At 36.1% G+C, this 18052-nt stretch overlaps 1 pseudogene across 1 annotated transcript; it reads right to left on the bottom strand.

The window, feature by feature from the left end:
- Positions 1–896: 896 nt before the first annotated feature.
- On the bottom strand, positions 897–14874 carry LOC137713563 (DNA-directed RNA polymerase I subunit 1-like; annotated as a pseudogene). The gene is made up of 16 exons (XR_015955785.1): positions 14309–14874; positions 13893–14083; positions 13553–13816; positions 12810–12898; positions 12546–12693; positions 12194–12412; positions 11594–11969; positions 11357–11500; positions 10116–10327; positions 8809–9011; positions 7754–7953; positions 7381–7643; positions 6781–6921; positions 4572–5363; positions 3739–4296; positions 897–1197 (listed from the first exon to the last, which is right to left on the bottom strand). The product of XR_015955785.1 is annotated as a DNA-directed RNA polymerase I subunit 1-like (transcript).
- Positions 14875–18052: the final 3178 nt, after the last annotated feature.

Raw genomic sequence — 18052 nt, 5'->3', positions numbered from 1 at the left:
GAGGCCATTTACATGGTTGTCAGATTCTCTAAGAATTTTTAGTCTATACTCTTTTGCTTCTGCAAAGGATGATATACAATCATACAACATATATATATTTGCTTCAGGGAAATCAGTAGTACACAGATTTTATGATGAAATGAAAAGATTTTCTTATTTGTGAGATTCCAGGCAACATAGGTGAACAGGATTTGTGGCTTTGTGCTTTCCACTGACATGAGAGCTTCTCGTGCAGATAATGTGTTGTAAAACTAACGATGTGTGCAGTGAAATAAATAAATAAGACACAAAATTTACGAAGTTCCTCTACAGTCAGTGTGACTCGAGTACATCCTCGAGGCAGCAATGGTGCTTTATAATCTGGAATACTAAGATTACAAAGATAACTCTTTCTATTATCTCCTCTCTTCTTCCTCTACAAGCCGTATGTCTATCTGTGTATATTTGCTCTCCTTCTTCTCATCCATTTTATAGACAAGGCTTTAGAAAAAATTGTGGTGGGATGAACAGTGGATTGGTAGTGGGATAGGTGGCCATCCACAATGAATGGCCTGTGGATTACAACATTTTAAAGTTTTTAAACTTAAAGCTCACTCATTTCTTTTTTCTCTCCTCCCCTCTCACTTCGAATTTTTCTGTTCTTATCTCTCCTCCTCTCTTTTTTCTCGTTTCTCTCTCCTCCTTTTCTCTATCTCCTCCGATTCTCTCTCTTCTTTCTCTCACCTCCGATCCTTTCTTTCTTTCTTTCCTCCTCTTTCTCCCTCTCCTCTAACCCCCTCTTTGGATCTTTTTGTTCAATTTAAGTTCTCAGTTTTAAAACAATTTTAAATCTCATACCAAACAAGTTTTTGAGTCTTAAAGAAAATTATTTTCAAAAGCTCTGAAGAAATGTGTTAAGAAATGATGAAAGCTTTAATCCATTATTAACATTTGGTAGCTGAACGGATTCATTTTCAGCACATCCTCGTTATATCATCATTGTGTCATTGTTATGACCGATATGTTGTCAATTTGATTTCAATTATTTCAACAATTGAAACCATACGGATGAAATCAAAACCAAAGTAAACCTACAAAACCAAGATTGTTGTTTCCACTACACCAAAAATGGGAAAGTACGTTCGGGAGAAAGACGTCAAATAACAAAAGAGCTACGCTAAACCTCTATCTTCTGCACCAAATCAAAACATCCAGTACCTGCTAATTACATTGGAGAAGTAACAGAGATGAACAATTACCAAATCAAGAAATGAAGGTTCACAGAGAGAAGAGAAATGTGAGAACGAAATGAATGAAGCTTTTGTATTAAACTCAATGAACTAACTTTACTATCTGTTTACAATAGCTATATATAGCTGACTAGAGGACTAACTAACTCTTTCAACTAACTATTACATCATCCAATCCTTTACAACTGTTTTGATGAGCTGGCAGAGATGAGTTGGCAATGATATATTCAACATCCCCCCTCAATCTCAACTGGGTTTCATAGTTTGAGATTGAATGAGTGCTTTGACAAATGCAAAACTATGAAGTGCTTCTAGTCCATGTACGCCTAGCCCTGCTCCCATCTGTTCTTGGTGTTTAAAGGTGTCTCAAATAGCAAACACTAAAATATGGACAAATGGACGCACTGCAGATTGATCCTGAGCTTGAAAATGCATTTAACTGTCACTTGCAGGACCATTGGTTTTGTATCCAGAAAGTGAGTGGAGAGTGGTATAATTTCAACAGTCTTTATGTGGCACCATTGCACCTCTCAAATTCTCAACAACAATATCAAATTCCGAATTTCATATTTCTTCACCATAAGTGCACCAAAAAACCCAATTCTTCTCAACTCTCTAATGGGTTTCTGTAACAGTCAAATCACATTCAACTGCATGATCTGCACCTTCCTCAAACTGACAGGTATTCAAAACTTAAATCCATACTTTGTAGCTACTGTTTTCTTTGCGATAAGGTTTCCAATATTTCACAATCAACATTCTGAGAAGACCTTCAATTTTCACAAATTCCAACAACAAGCATTACAATAACAGAAATCAAGAAACACAACCTTCTTTGGCAATCGGCCTTCAATGAAGAAAGGGAACAAGAACTGCACTCCGGCAATCGGCCTTAATGGAGTTGCACATAATAACAACAAACAAAACTTGTCAAGAACGTTACTCCGGCTATCGGCCTTTAAGGAGTAACACACAATTTCTGAGACAGAACTTTTCGCTCCGGCTATCGGCCTTATGGAGGAAACAAATTGCATTCAACACACTCTTGGCAATCGGCCTTATGGAGTGCACAAATCACAAACAACCAAGAACTAATCACACAACAAAAAGGAATGGCTATCGGCCTTTGTATTCCTTCAACAATCTCGTAGATAATGGCCATCGGCCTTAACAGATAAACTTGCATACAAGAAACCTTATCGAAGAAAACAAATTTTCACTGCGGCATTTAAGCAAACAGATAGAGTGCAGAATATAGTAGCAAAACCTGAGACTCGAGCTCGTGATCGGAAAACCCAATCGGAGAACCTTAACCAAACCACCAGCTACCAGAAAACCTCGATGAACAGAAAGAAACCCTCAATGATCACAGCGGAAGAACAGCCCCGAAGATCGAAACAATTATTCAAACCCAGACAAAATTATCAAAAATGAGAAGATTTCGTGCCTTCTTCATTGAGACAATCAAACAAACATATGGAGTGCACAGATCTTTTCCCTGTTGAAATACCCAAATTCGAGCACCAAGAACCTTCACCAAGAACAACAAATCGTCCTACACAAACAAAATAAGAACACAATTCACAAGCTTTCAAGAACCTGTAGCCTTATACGGTGCCCTGTAAGCCCAAGAAGCCATCGCATCACAAGAAATGCCTGAACAACGATCAAGAACAAAGTTCAGCTCGACAACGAAAGAAACAAACCCTTTCGAGCCTAGCAATAGGATGATCCGGGACCATTTGACCATGTTCTTGGCATTAGAAACATCAGAAACCATGTTGGAATTGGAATCACAGGCTAGCGATAGGATAATATCCCAACCCTGATTAACATCGCTCGAATCCAAAGTGGATGATGGGCCAAGAACACCGTTAATTGAAATCGGTCCGTCAAGAAACAGATTCAGGTACCACACTTCTTCTCTCAGGCTTTCCTTCGAACACCTTGTGAACATGACTCAGGGTACTTACCTACCGACTCTGTATCAGAACAAGAAAATAGATCCCCAAAATCGATGAGAAGTAAAGATTGATGAAAATCAATCACGTTCAATAGAGAAATCTCTTATCACAGTCCAGAAAAATCAACCCGGAAATAAAACAACGATCGCGGAAGCACCTAGAAATTTATCCAAACATCTAATGAAAATTTGGAAAGAACGAAGCTAGAAACAGACGAAAAATAATCGGAAGTGGAACCACCAGAATTAATGGCATGAGCCTGATGGCTCTGATACCATGCTAATTGCATTGGAGAAGAAGCAGAGATGAACAATTACCAAATCAAGAAATGAAGGTTCACAGAGAGAAGAGAAATGTGAGAACGAAATGAATGAAGCTTTTGTATTAAACTCAATGAACTAACTTTACTATCTGTTTACAATAGCTATATATAGCTGACTAGAGGACTAACTAACTCTTTCAACTAACTATTACATCATCCAATCCTTTACAACTGTTTTGATGAGCTGGCAGAGATGAGTTGGCAATGATATATTCAACAGTACCCACCTTGACTGGCAATCCAAGACAGATCCTAGCGGACGGGGTTTCCAAGTCATCCGTCTGTCCATGGTATGCTGCTTCCACAATGAACTTAGAAGCCGTCCCAAAAGACATTTTATTAAACGGAGATATCGACTCTGCGATGCCTCCAAACTATTCATTGGACGATAACCACCCGTATGAGTCATGTAGACTCAGCTATGAGCGTAAGGTGCCTAATGTTGACGGATATCCCGTAAGACTTGAAAACATTCACAATTTCTCTGATGATAGTTTCCCTGGCGGCTTCTACTCCGTAAGTGTTCAGCATAGCATGTATGTTATTGGAATATAAATACCTGACATCAAGAACATCTTGCAATTTCCAAAATGTACGGAAATCCACTCCAGTGGTCTGCAGAGCTGCCATCTCCTTTTTTTTCCTTGGATGAATAGCTTTGTTTATTCTCAGGATCCTTTCCATATAAGAGGACTTGATTTTTGTCACAAGTAATTTGTTTGCAGTCAGCAACATTGCCAGATCTTTGCATACAAACCTTCTGGGCTGCCTGCTGAGCAATCTACATAACATAATTCAAACGGCTTTCAACACGGCTGAAAGAGAATGTATAACAATAAAATAAATAGGGACTCCAAACACCACATCAAATCGTAATTTTACTCATAAGTTGACGCAATTTTGGGGGTGCTGTTTTAAACTTTCTATGACTTATGACAATGTTTAAGTTGATGGAAGAATCCAACGTTAGGTAATGGCAATAAGTGGTGACGGCTGCGTGTGTTATGTAGGCAAGTTTTCTAATGAAATTAAGAGGAAGAGTAAAACTGAACATACCTGAGCCAGCAAAATACGAGGTTCATCCGTAAATTTAAAATGGACCTCAAAGTGGAACCCGTTTGCTGACACAAATATTGACATGTCAGTCTGTTTTCTTACTAACCGTGCTCTGACCTTTTTAATTGTGGCTCCTGATTTGTTCATCTCCTTTGACTTGGGCTTAGGCAGGTCCCCAGCTTCTTCTAAAGGACTTTCAGACTTTTCATCGATAGCATCTACAACCCCAAGTGCATCATCCTTACCATTTTCAACATCATTCTCCTCATCATTTTCAACTTCATCCCTATCTGTCAGATCCCCATCTCTCACCTCATCTTCACATCCATCTTCGTAGTCCATCTCATCAAAAGCTTGCAGCTTTCGCTTCTGTGCATCCAGACCAAAATCCTCAGCCCCTTCACCATCATCTGCACCATCATTGTTGTCGTCTTCTTCCTGATGTTGATGTCTGCTTTTAGAAATATTTTCATCCGTCTCATTTGATCCTTTTTGTGGTGTATCAGTGACATTTTTTTATACCACTAATTTTAGAAAGCAAGAGCACATGACTTTGTATAGCATCTTCCATCACCCTAACAAACACAACCTCCAGGATTTCCTCCCAATCTTCTGATATATCTTGAACGATGTTTTGAAGATGTTCAGGTATATGGAGTTTCATTTTAAGTTTATAAATACGGCAAGTTTCAAGACCCTGAAGGACATATGGCAACAAAGTAACTTCCATACTCCATTAAATCTGCCACAGTGATCTTCTTCAGCTTATCAGCTAGATGCTGAGCTTCCTCCCTGCATATAACAATACAGTGGTTCAAAGTCCATAAATACAACACATGGTCGCCGTACTGTCTATAAACGTTTCCAAGTGACAAAAAACAAGAGGACATGTAAATCATTAAAGTTCAACAATTGGATAACACAATCACAGCGGGGTTCAGCAACAATAAACACTGAGAAATTCAAATACATAAGCTCTTCTAATGAGAACAAATCCCATCAATAAACACCATTTTCTGGCACCTCCTTAATCATAGGCAATCCTTTTCCCCGCAAGGACAACTACCTTCTTTTATTTTTCTCCCAGAAACCCTCTTCCAATAATCCTTTGTCTATAAAATGAGGGTTAATTTTGACTTTGTCAAGTGCAAGCAACTTTTATAGAACAAAGGATGAGATGCACATTTTAATATTCAACTGAAGAAAAATAAAGTAGGTTCATATATGAGTATAACTACGTATCACCAACAATAGCTTTGTGATAAAAGTTGCATTGGAGTTGAGAGCAGAGTTCTAAAAGTCCCTTCCTAGGGCCTCCTAGGCTCTAGGTGCCTAGCCACAACCGCAATTAATCCTTAGACATTTAAAATATAAGAAAAGGGCACCTAGACTCGCCTAGGATCCCACCTAAACCCGCTTAGGCGTCCGCCTAGGCCGCAGGATAGGAGGGCCTAGGTGGGTCTAGGCGGGTTGGGTGGTTGACTTTTTTGCTAATTTTTTTTATTTAAGAAAATGGCTTAGGGTCACAATTCTCACTTAGACAAAAAATAGATAACTTCCAATTTGCATTTCATGATTTCGATAAATTGTAAGAGACATGTTAGATACTTGGGTGAACACTCATTATATGTTTGTTCCCATATCTCAATATGTTCTAGTAGTTTATAATTTACATATCATTCTATTTCGCAATTTATGTTTTGTAATACAATGATGTATTTTCTTAGGTAGACACTTATCTATATGATACATAATAAATTTATGAGAATTGTTATTGGCACTCCAAAAATCTCATTTTGCGCTCTAAACTTTCTACAATTAGAAAGAAAAATACACTTGTGAGGACTGTAGAAAGATATTTTTGGAGTGCTAATAACAATAACAACTGCCTAGCCATCATCCGCCTAGACCCGCCTAGTACCCGAGGCGCTAAGCCCCTACCCGCCGTTTGACTAGCACCAAGTGCCTTTTAGAACCTTGGTTGAGATAGAATGAAGCCTTCCCATAACCTACCCTCACTTTAACTATGAATAAGAGCTTTTAGTAAAAACAAGTTTTTACATAGTTTGTGGCAATCCCTTTGAAATTTATAAGAATCAATCTGTAATGTTGGAAAAGTTTACTTCAAGATCAATGACACTATAAAAAAATTAATTTAAAAATTAAATAAAAAACAAAAGTCGTTCATCAGAACGAATTAAGGACTCACTTTGATCTCCCTTTTTGCAATGGACACGTCATAACCTGAGTCTTAATCTCATTTGCAGCAGTCATCAAAATCTGTTGAAGATGAGGGATTCCAAGGGTCACATTCATTTCACCTCTTCCGGCAAGATGGAAAGTATTCAGTCTGAAAACAATAAGCAAAAGATAATTATCAACATTAATAAAAGAAACATAACTAGACTCATTTCATTGTACAATAAAAGAAACATAGACACAGACTTTTTTTTCTTTTTCTTTTTTTTTTTGTTTTGAAAAATGGATTATTGCTCAGAAAATAGGATTAAAGAGGAGGTGATTGCCACATCAATGAGACAAAAAACAAAGTAGAAAGGAAAATCTAGCTAATGCTAAAAGCGGCTCCTACCATTAGATTCCAAACAGCATTGTTTTAAGCAAAATGTGAACTCAGGGGTAAAGTGACCCAAAGTGACTTTTAGGGGTGTCACCACAACTTTCAGGGTGAAATAGTTATTAAGCCTATGTAACATTCACTCTAGATACAGAACCGAAACAAGTACTATGTAGGCATTGGAGTAATTAACCCTTAACCAATGAGCAGAATTCAAAATGACATGAAACTTACGTCATCTGAGTTGAAGGTTCTCCTACTGACTGAGCAGCAAGAACACCAACTGGTTCTCCAGGTTGAGCAAGACTACAGAGCTATTTGTGCTCCATTAACTTCAAGAAATCCGCTTGGCTGAATAAGTTATGACTTTCCTCCTTCAATGACAAATCATGCACGAACTTCTCTGCTTTATCTTTGAGAGCTGAAGGCAGCTCTGCAATGTAAGGATCAAATTTATTGATTTGACGATGGAATTTGTTCTGGAACATTTCTTTATTCTGAGAAAAAAAAGTCAATAGATAGCAAATAAATAATTAAAAAACGGTTTGTACAGAAGCAAATGCATAATTGAATTTATGGATTTATAAAAACGAAAACAAATTCTTGCAGCTGCCAGGGAGTCAAATTTTTTAAGGAAATTTGTCAAATGGACATCAACACCATCTTCTCCATAATGAAATTGAACAATGGAACCATCAGCATCACAGACAGTATGGTCATAACAAACTTTTTAGGCACTCAAGATTTGTTATTTGGCACCTTTGCAGGTACCCACTGCGAGATGTTTTGACAGCTGTATTGACCAACCTAGCAGTATAAAGATCGTAGTTAAAAAAAGGGGAAAGAAAAACAATCATTTAAATGTGAACTAAGCATACAGTACACCTGAGTTCTATTTGATTGGCCAGGTAAACAAAGGGAAAAAAATTGCTCTCCATCGAACAACTTAATGTACTCCTAAACCTCAAGCAGGAGGAGGTTAAGACCTACCTATGTTTCTAGAGATGCTATCTCATCCTACCTGATGTACTGCACATAAGTGCGCAGAAACACCCCATGCAAGCATAAGTCAAAGTGATCCTATTATGGAGGATGACCTAATTCAACAATACACGTGAACGAGGTCTGGTTTGTAAGAGAAAGTTATAAACAAAAAATTGCAATAATGGGTTTGAATTTCTCCGGACTGGACAGTCTGGACTACAAACAATTTGATACTAAGATTCTCAAAATAATTATTGACCTTTCTTTTGAAAATAAAAAATAAAAAAAAAAATCCAATTATACATGCACGAAGTGGCTGAAGGAAAAGTTTGAAAACGGAGAATCAATACTTGCTTCCTTCTTTTCTCCCACTTCCCCAATGGAAAAAGAGACCGAGTTATCAGTCATAACCCAATAAATTACAATCTGTTTGCTTGATCTCAACTATGACCAAAAACCAGAGTTTAAACCTTTTCATTCAGCAGCACTATGATATTTCAGGCAAGACAACTGCGTGTCAGGTACAATTGTAGTGTCATAAAGCTTTTAACTTCCATTAACAAAGAAATAGCATCTTATATTTTTGTGTGACAAAGGTAAAAGGGAAATGAACAGAAAGGATGATTATTTCTCCAAAAGATAACCTAGATAAGGGTTGAGAAAAGAGATCTAAATTACCCTTCACGACCAGCCATGCAATGGAAATAATACTCCTAAGTGTGAAGACCAATAAGAAAACGATCAATAATAAAGCCACCAAATCGAGATGACCAATCCCATGGGTGAAAGCACGGTAAGGTCTTTCCAGAAACCATTTGAGGCACCCGTTTGCCCTCTAACTCTTGCTGACCCAAATACGAAGTTATTTGTTGGAGATTGGCCTAATCAAAAAGGTAAAAAACATTAAATACATACGTGCAAAATTTCTTTGTAAAGTTTCTTGAATAATTCTACCAAACAGATAACAACAAGTAGCTTACAGATAAGTACACGTGAGGTAGCTCCGTTTGAACATAACTACTCTACTGTGTTGCTCTGATATGCTTTACATGATATGATGTGACAGGGAACTACAATTATCCACAAACTAAGATATGAGTATCGCAGGGCTCAAAACAATAGAATAATATATAAATATATATTTATGTTACATATAGAATATAAAATATATAACACAGAGAATATATTTTTTCTTTTTTCCTTTTCTCTTAACAAAGAAAAAAAGTTAAAAAAAATTCTTTGAAAGCACCCTGAGCTGAACCCTTTTTCATAAAAATCTTAAGAATCGACGTTGCATCCAGAGGTCAAACATTCCAAAAAGTCAATGAGATGCGCATTTGTAGTGTCCAATGCATACCCATGAGAATTATCGGCTTATCAATATTGAGTACATCAGACCTTTCTTTATTCATGCTTCATAGATATCATATATATATCTAGCATATACTAACATTACTTTGCACATGATGATGAAAATAAAATATTAAATAATTGATGAAATTGATAATAATAACCTAACTCATGATCAGGATATACACACGATAAAAAGGAAACGAGGAAAATAATTACTCATAACTAATGCATATATGTAAATAATACACATAAGCTACAAATGATTATCCACTTTATCATGTAATAACTATTTCTTAACAGGAAGCATATCTTGTAAGGAGGGAGAAAACATTTAAATTTTTTGTGGGAAAAGCAATTTAAAGTTCAATATGTCATCCTTCAAAGATATATTAAGATATTGATTACCTATGACATTGAATACATCCCTTGCATTTTCATACTAGTAACTTGAAAAATCATTAAGGTACGTTTATCCAATAAATGTCGGAATACATTTCTGTTATGTCACCTATACATATCTGATTATAATAATGCCAAAAACATAACTTACTCTTAGTATTCTGATACTGCACTATCATGCTGCACATAACTCATAACATGAATAAAGTACAAAGCTAGCACTAGAAACTTACCACACTACCTTTAGCCCCAGATGTAGTCATAAGATAGATACAATTCTTAACTGATGGTTTTGATAACCCTTTCAAAAATAATTGTTTGAAGACGTCAGAGTTGGAGGTCTTGTTATTAAGCTGACTAATCATTCTCATATCCAAGGCTGCCAAGGCAGATTCTCCATTACTCCGTATAAATTTTTCAATGTTCATTTGCAGTGCCACAAGATCTGCAAATTTCAATTTCATCAAGACATCAAGCATTCTTTAAAACAAATGAACTGAGAAAAGTGGGGGAAAACACAAGGTGTGACAACTTAAGAAAGAAAGACTGATCAGAAATTATAGATCTTCATTTCAACAAAGTTTTTCTTCAGATTGAAATGCTCTGTCTGAACAGACTATAGATTGATATTGAATGGCATTTTAAATTATTTGAATTGAAGCTACCCTAGTAACTATTAGTACCATTTTTCATAAGAAAATTCAGATTAAATACTCTGATCTCCCATGTTTTAAGTTTTAACTGAAGCTGAAAGTGAAGATACTATATACATTAGGTACAACAATAACATATGCATCTGCAGTTTGGGTATGGGTTTAGTCTTGACTATGGGGCTATAGAGATGGGTAAGCTGGCGCAGTTTGGCTGATTCTGTTGCCAAACAATGAGATGGCTTGGACTTGGGTGTAAAAGAATTCAACTCATACAGCTTTACTTCCAGCCTATTCCCAAATAAAAGCTACCTGCTTAGGCTCGTGGACAGATTTACGTTCAATAATCCCAGGGGCTTTCACTTCGACACGTCTTCGCTCATGATCTCCGGGAGAAATGTATGGTTCCCTGGTGCTTCGTGGGATGGACGTTCGCAGTCCCCTCCCTCTAATCTAACCCTTAATTAACAAGAACTTTGTTGCCACTAGTGGCCAAGAAAAATTCTACCATCCTACCTCAAAACATTAGGACATCTTAAGAACTCCAGAAATGGTTGTTATTTTTAGGAGAGACAAATTCTATGCGTGCTTGAGATTAACAAGAAACCTTCTACTATTTTGACCGTTAAAGGTAAATTGGATTAGAAAAGTGATGAACTTGGAGGAATGAAAAATATCAGAAAATTCTGTGAAGTCACAGAATGGAAGCATTTGTCAAGTAAGCCTAGATCTCTCATTTTGTACAATGACCTCACAATCATCAACCTATATATGTTTTGGACATAAAAATGTTCGCTATGTAGCTTTTCAGAACAATGGCATACCTTTTTCATTATCATCTTCGACCTCGATGAAATCACGGAAAACTTTTCACCAATCTCTTCACAACTTTCCAGTTGTTCCTTCATTTTGGTGTCTTTGCTCAGCATTACCAGAAGATCATCAACCCTGCATGTGAACCCATGCATCTGAACCAACCAACCAATAGAAATCTAAATTAAGGCTAAACAGGAAATATAATTAACAACATAACAGCAAAACAAATATTGAACCCAACTAACCTGCAAATAAACAGTAAATAAATGACTCAATACAGAAAGCAATATTCCTGCAGCATTTGAACCATAGAGCTCCTGCACTGTATGGACCAAACCATGAGCACCAAACTGCGCCTTGTCAATCACGCCGCACACCAAATTGTTTTTATAAATTAATAAACTGTTCTCATCTGCAACCCCAGTGTCCTTTGATTTATCGGTATCTACTATTTTGCCTGGTTTCTTCTCCTTCTGTGATCCACATTCACCAGCTTGTTTTTCTTCGCTTGGTTTCTTCTTCAAGATTACAGTTAAAAAAACCACGAGGGATTTTTGCACCCCTTTCTACAGTAACTGGCGGAGAACCCCTAGTAATATGATTTAGCAAGGCAGTGATGACCTGGAAAGAAGAGAGATTGAGTTTAAAATTCAAAGTCCAGGAACATCACAATAGTACTATTAACATTCAATAAATGAAAGAAAAGGAGAAGACAGGTATACATTTAATAATCCAAGGACATAACAAAAAGTTATGCGTTAAAAAAACAGAAATTCAACCAGATTTCAGTGGAAATCACATTTTGACTCTTCTACTACAAATTTGCTGAGTAAATTTAAAATAACGTGTTTTCCCGTCCAAAGATGCTCTGGTTTCCAAATAGCAGGAAGAAGGGGCTGCATTGTGCCTTCAATGTTACACATCAAATCTTTTTGATCTGGTTTGCCAGACATAGCATCTGACTGACGGGTTGAAACACACAAACTATAAAGAAGCTGATTAAATTCCTCCCAGCGCAAAAAGGTATCTGTCTTTGTAAGGAGGACAGCACTTATGACATGGTCCTGAAATTTTCAAAAGAATAAACCATAAGTAAATATTTAAAGAAGCATTGGTGTTATTGATCAAGATATAACAAGTAAAGAACATAAAAATTATTGAAGTTTCATATCAATTACCACAATAATTTTTCAATACCTGAATCAAGGCTCTGATTGGATCACCGCTGGTAGGCTTTACATATTGGTTATTTGCATTTACAATATTGTAAGCTTCCGCTCGAGAAATTTCATCTTGTGGAAAATGAACATTCATTTCGTCACCATCAAAATCAGCATTGTACATACTGAAACCACAACATTAAATCAAATTTGCCATATGAAAGCCAAAATCAAACTTCAGGGAGCGAATATGTAAACAACTATTAAGATTTATATGGATTCATGTGTTTGAAATATCAACCTGCAATTTGCATAGTGCATGCGAATTGTTTTATCCCCCTTCAATACACGAACTACATGCGCCATTATACTGGGTTTGTGAAGTGTAGGCTGCAATATGAAACATAACTCAACTAAGCACTCAACCACAAAACCAATGATTAATCAAATTATAATCCAGAATTTACATTAGAAAAACAATATTTTTTAGAAGAAAAGAAAAGTTAACCTAATAAACTTTTGATGTAAAAGTTAACAACTATACCACATCATTTATTATGTTTAATCTATGAATACAAACAAATATTTGAATCTATATAACTATTCTCCTTGCTTGCGTTGTGCAATTGCAGAATTCATCTTTCAAACATGTACAATAATATTATTATCTAATATAATACCATAATTTTTTATTTAATGCCAACTAGAATCTCATTATTGCAATATAAAGCCTACCACTGGTCCACCATATACGTTTAGCTTTAGTGGAGGAAGACAAACATTTATACATACGGCCCCATATGTGACCACTTATTGAAAATGAACAAACATTCAACTATTTGATAATGCTCTTTTGGACCAATACAAAACTTCTTTCCTTTATATGTAAAAGGAAGACAAACAAAGTACGCAATTTATTCACTAATATGGTAGCACCATACCAACTACTTCATACCATCATGGTCATAATCAGCCTGGATATAAAACTCCTCGTCACGATATATGCATAGGACATTATACATACGAAATTCAATGAAGCAATACCTGTCGATTGACAAGCACAACGTCCCCATCCTGCAAGTGACGAAAAACAACTTTGTTTTCATAGCTACTATCAGAGCCTTTTCCATGTTGTGTAGCAACTCCTTTTGAAGAAGGTAATTTTCTTGCCATTGAAATGCATTCTCTACGGTTTTGTCTCAACATCTTCGCAGAGGACTTATCAACATACTGTGTAGCTCCAGGATGGATGTCCGGACCACTGACAATAGCATTCCTCAACTTGCCAACATTCCATGGTGTAACTCTCTGCAGTAATTTCGACATTAATTTAAGAAAAAGCATTGATGCTCAGCTGAAGCCACAAAGCCAAAGTCAACCTTACCTCACGATATGTTAATCTCGTTGCAAAATACAGAGGAATTCCAATCTCATCAACAGCTAAATAGGGATCTGGGGATATGACAGACCGACAAGCATAATTAACCCTTTTGCCCATCATTTTCTGCCGGAACAGGCCTTCCTTCTTCTCAAGCAACTGACATATTCCAGGATCTGCATCTCTTTGACCTTTACCTAAATTTAAGTTGAAAAGGTCACTACTTAACTGCTACAGACGGAATAATTTGAAACATTATGCACTAATTAATCCAGTGTAACAAAAGCATTTTCTATCATCTTGTAAAACCAAGTTGTCATTTTCAATTGTCCAGCATAACTTAATGGTGGGTCCCAATTCCGTTGGTACTAATGCCAAAAGGCAAAGTTAGTGAGAGAATACATGGGATTTGCAGCCCTCACCAGTCTTTTGGCTTTTGATAATTTCCGGCTGCATTGGAGAGATTTGCATGGATCATTTCTCAGCCTTGACTAATCGGTTAACTATTTGGGTTGGTGGTTGTCTTATGTTTCAGAAGTAATCTAATAAGGACTGGACTCATTAGATAGGATATCAACAGTAAGACACACCATGTCAAGCCATTCATAAAAGATATATTGACTGATACATGAGCTCTTAAGTCTTTGCTCATTTTTAATAGGGAACAACTATTAAAGAAAATGAAATAGAACAGCACAATGGACAAGTACTCCAGGGGTTCCATGAACAAGGTTAACCTACTTAAAACAACAATCCTACTCACTATCAACCTCAACAACAACCTCATAACTACCACCATAACCCAGCTTGACCACTAATTTCCCCACAGATTATTGAATTCTTGACCTGCATTCTCAAAAATCAAGAACAAAGGGTATCAAAGGTGTGAAAATCAGGGGTCACGCATAGCCTTGTTGAGCCATGTGAATCGCACACTTGACCCTTAGCATCCATATATGATATCATCTTGGTATGATTGAAATTATCATTCCAGTAGCATTAAAATGCCATGAATTTCTCTAGTTCTTTCCCAGTTCTTTCTTTCTCTCTCTCTCTCTCTCTCTCTTCTTCTCCTTCTCGTTTTTCTTTTGCCTTCCTTTTACTCTTTCCTCACACTATTTCTATTTGTTCCTCATGAATGGGGAATTGAATCATTTGTCATTGAACTTTTCACACTTCAAGAATTAAGCTTTCCCATTATACTCAACGCAGAAACACCACGACCCACTGAATCAAAATTCGAATGTAATACGTTTACACACGTATTTGAGAGAGAGAGAGAGAGACAGTACCTCTGAGTAAGCCATGGCAACTGCGGCGAACTGTGAAGGAATAAGAAGGCCGGCGGCAAAGGAAGAAGAGAAGAGAGGAACGTTTGATTTGAGAGAGAGAGTGGGTTTAAAGATCTACCATTAAAATTAAATAAAATTAAATTTGACATTTGATTTTTGATTTTTTTTTTAAAGAACTTCGCAGCTGAAAAACATGCTGATGACCAATCAGCTGGATACATATTTAAATTGTAAGTAAAAAATTAACAATTTAGACACATGTTCAACTGTGATTGGTCATCAATAAGGGCTGCTGCTAATTTTTCAACAGCCAAATCCCGTTCTTTTTTTTTTTTTTGCCTAAACAATATTATGTATATTAAGAGAATCAGTGGACTTAGCTTTAGTTAGCAATAATGGGGTTTAAATTTACTTTTGACGAGAATCAAACATAAAACCTCTTCCTCATAAGTAAAGGATAAATAATTTTTTGGTTGGAAAGATTTTTTTATCTAAAATATGCACAGCGACATCTCCACCTAAGATTTAACATCTATGGGGAAGATGCTCTTTGTGATTTTTTTTTGGAAATGAATCCTCTCCGGATTTCCTTCTACCTAATCCACCTAACTCGAAATTTGAAGTGTTAAAATTTGATCAAACGATTACAAACAAGATGTCTATTTAAATTACAAATTAGATGAAAAGGCATCGAGAGAAGACATTTTCCTTTTTTCTTCTGTTCTTTTGCCAGATCCGACCGCTGTTTGGGTGAGCTGTAGATGGACTTCGAGCTTAAACAGTGAGCGAACCAATAACTATTTTATAAATGCATCGGTTCGATAACTAAAACCTTAAGTGAATCAAACCAAACCAAAATATTATTGTGCAGTTTGGTTTGGCCGGTTTGGCCATGTACCAATTTCTATTTTTTTGCATTTCATTTTACTATATAAAATCACGGTCTTTTCTAATTTGTAAATCTCTAACATGCTATATTAGTTTCTCTAACATGCTAGATATCAAACAAGCATGCTTCTTTTTTAATGATAATATTGTTGTGAAACTAATTATTGAGAGAGAAAATAGAGCATACGTGGACTAGATAATAGAGAATGTGAGAAGGGCTTGAAAAATTGTGTGTATAATTTCTCATGCCTAATATCTTTATTTATAATTTTATATTAATCATGATCGGCTTTCTTGCCTTACATGTAATACAAAATCTATAAGAATTTAATTTCCAAATCCTATTAGGATTACTACTCTAATAGCGTGTTTACCAACCGAGGTTGGAATGAAATGAAAAGGAATCATTTCCAATTGAAAGGATTCCATAGTTTACTAAAATTTTAGGAAATCAAAAACACACGGAGCCCATCTAAAACCCGGACTCACACTACGGAAATTCTCGGATTTGGATTCTTAGGAGAGACCCGGTATTTGGATTCCTAGAAACTCTTCATCCGGATTCTAACTTTTATACCGAAACGACCCTCATGATTTTTGGCTAATCTGAAAGTACCCCAACAACTTCACCTTTCCAACCCATCACAGAGTCCTGCAATTTCATCTTTATTAACTCACGGTGAGCTCCAACGGCGATGGCGGTGCAAACAAATACAAAACCACATACAATGATACAAATCAAAACAATCATGAGAATCAAGTTTCTAACAAAACCCAGAATAATAGAGAGATATGGGTTCCTTCGCACCTCTATTTTGAGAACCAAAGAGGACGGAGAAATTTTTTTTTTTCCTTGAAGATGGAGACCGTCCTGTTTTGAGAACCAAAGAGGGCTCTGACCTCTTTTCTTCTTACTACTTATTGCAATTTATTTTTCTCTTTAATAAATTATTTTATGAAATATATTTTTTATTCTTAAAATCAAATAGAGATAGATGTGCTTCTACAGGGTACTAAAATGTAAAAATATTTGTTAAATGTTTGCTCTTTGATCTTAACTCCTAACTAAAATGTTATTAAAAATAAATATAGGATAAAATAAAACAAAAAACAATAAGGGCATTTCAGTAATCTTATTGATTTATATTCTGATTCATCTGAATTAATAAACAACTTATATGAATTAAAGTTCATTCATACTCTGATTCTAGAACATTTAGGTAAACAGCTTCAACAGTAATTCGATTCTAACTCATCATCAATCCAATTCCTCCTCAATTCAATTCTTCCTCAAACCAATTCCTCTATTTTGATTACAATTACATAAACGCGCCATTAGTTTACACAACCACGTAAGTTATAAATTACGATTCACAATAGTCCCCTTTGACTTATACAACTTAAGAAGCATCATGATTAGGAGATGTTGTTGTCAGTCTCATTTGGCACATACAATGCATACGTGAGTCTCAAATTAAGGGTGCATATAAGGAGATAGTCTCACCAAACCCTGCTACGGTAAACCCAGTGGGACAAACAGTCTAAAGAATAAAAAGGTGAGTTAATGCAATGTTGACACTTGACATCTTCAAGTTACATTAAGCAGTAGAAAATGTACACTAGGTTATGACCATCCCGATGTGGGTGCCTTATCAAAACCTTATCAGGTTAGCAAAAACCCAATGGGAAAATGGTCCTAATCTAAGGAAAAGAAAAATACATTGAGGTCAAGTGAGTATACTTTAAGATGCTCCCTTGAGAACTACAAGCGTTGCAAATGAGATAGGGTAAGCAATCCAATTCCTTGGTAAGCTTTTGACAGGTAGACATTGGCTATAACTTCATGAAGAGATCGACGAGGTAGTTTTGGATTCGAATCTACTTGACCTTAGGCTTCTAATGCTTTGATGATAAGTTATACATAATAAGCTTGGTGTTGACTTCATTGAATTGTCTAGTCGAGATAAGCAGCATGGTCTTCATGGA

This window comes from Pyrus communis, chromosome 14 (assembly GCF_041283825.1).
Source record: "Pyrus communis isolate YQ-2024b chromosome 14, ASM4128382v1, whole genome shotgun sequence".
Taxonomy (NCBI): domain Eukaryota; kingdom Viridiplantae; phylum Streptophyta; class Magnoliopsida; order Rosales; family Rosaceae; genus Pyrus; species Pyrus communis.
This window is presented reverse-complemented; position numbering and strand designations above follow the sequence as displayed.